This window comes from Asparagus officinalis, chromosome 3, assembly GCF_001876935.1.
Source record: "Asparagus officinalis chromosome 3, Aspof.V1, whole genome shotgun sequence".
Lineage (NCBI taxonomy): Eukaryota > Viridiplantae > Streptophyta > Magnoliopsida > Asparagales > Asparagaceae > Asparagus > Asparagus officinalis.
This window is the reverse complement of record NC_033796.1, coordinates 17,129,880-17,131,775: the sequence shown is the minus strand read 5'-3', so window position 1 is coordinate 17,131,775 and position 1,896 is coordinate 17,129,880.

The following is a 1,896-nucleotide window of genomic DNA, read 5'->3' as shown; positions in this document are numbered from 1 at the left end:
ACTGAGAAGAAGAATCGGGGAGGGGGGGAGAGAGACCGATCGCGATTTTGAGAAAGGAGGAATCGGGGTTGAGATTTGACAAATACCAAGGGTTGGATACTTGGATTGCAAGCCGAAATCCGAGGTATAGACCATTCAGGGCTTTAAAATCTATGTTGTAAAATATGTTGGATTTGAAGTCCAAGCCCAAACATTAGATGTGTATTTGAAATAACCCCAAATTTCAAGTAGTGGGCCTAAATGATTACTTCCCAAACAGAGTCAGGATGCAGTTTAATCTGAGGCTTCATCAACGAGTAGACATGACTTTGTTAGTGACGAGTGCAACTGGCATCAAAGAACTTTAACATAAATTATAACTGTTGCGAAAACTAGGTGAGAAGAGGAAGTTATTATTTTAATTAGCAATTTAGGGGGGTTAGTCACCTTGAATTTTTTTCATAAGGGCTAAATACCCATATTGGTATTTTAATTCCACCCCATTTACCAACAATGTATTTTAATTAGACAAATCTGCTTTAACGTATTTTAATTGATTCAACTTACCAACAAGGCATTTTTTCTCGTCGGCGACCAGTTTTTCGGCAAGAGCTCGTCACGTACGTGCACGTGATGATTTAAACTGTTTTTTAGCTGCTGATCGATGTGACACAGATTTTCTGACGTGACAGTGTTTAAATACGGGAATTAACCCTCTAAAAATCCCAATTCACCCAAAATAGGACAGATTCGCCCCTTTTATTTTCAGAATTTGAACGCGGGAGAGAGGGAGAAATAGAGAGTGATAAATCGTGGAGGAGGCAGTTGAAGGAGATAGATTGCATGGATTCTATGTGATGGTGTTCCTCAGTTGATGCAGAAGGTGATTTTCGGAGGATGACAACTTGGTACGGGTTGAAGCCGATGCGAAGGTTTGATTCTCTTTATACTTATGAGATCTTTTGGTGGTTTTGAAGAGGATAAGTTAATCACGTATTTAGTTTGAGCTAAATGAAAGATAAACCCAAACTTTGTTGTCTTTTGTTAGATTTGATAGAATCAGGGTTTTCACTGATATATGAATTTGTTATGTATTCCGTAAGCTCAATCTCAAAATGCTAGAGGAAGGAGTGATAGACGACGGGGCCGAGGTAGAGGAAGAAATAATGAAGTCATTATGCCAGAGGGTTTTGGCCTATGGCATGGTGATCATGGTGAAATAGCGTATAGAGATCCAAGTACCTCTCAAGCAACAATCATACAAGATTCAACTCCAATTTCAACCCAATATGTACACCAAGAGGAGCATACACAGGCTTCATGTGCACATAATAGTGGGTTGTAATTATATGTAATTATAGTGTAGCTTTTGGTAATATATAGACTTTATGTAGTTGAATGACTTTTTACTTGTTGATGGTGACTGTAAACATGACAAACACATACTCTTGTGCAATGTGACTATGTGCAAATAGTTAAACTGATGGTGATCATGAAAATCTGGTTATGTTCATTTTGCAATGTGTATTTCTACACAGCTTGTGGTTACTGGTTAGTATGTTGATTGTCTAATGTGAACTTGAGCTTCTGGGCATGAACTTAAACTTGTGAGTATGCTTTGTCACAGGAAAACTATATTGTACAGGTTTACTCACAAAGAAAATTTATGAAAACAGGGTATACCATGCCAAAATTTTCTCTTAAATAGCGACAGATCTTCATGTTCAATGTTTCTTCTCATTAAATTCAATAATTCATACAATTTGCTCTTAAACATTACATGTCCATGTCCATAAACAAAAAAATACGCAAATAAAAACTACTACAAACAAAAGTGATGTTAAACTTCCTCTCTTGAACAACATCATCCTCCTCTTCTCCAATTGAAGTAAACCCTCTAATCTGAATCTCACATCT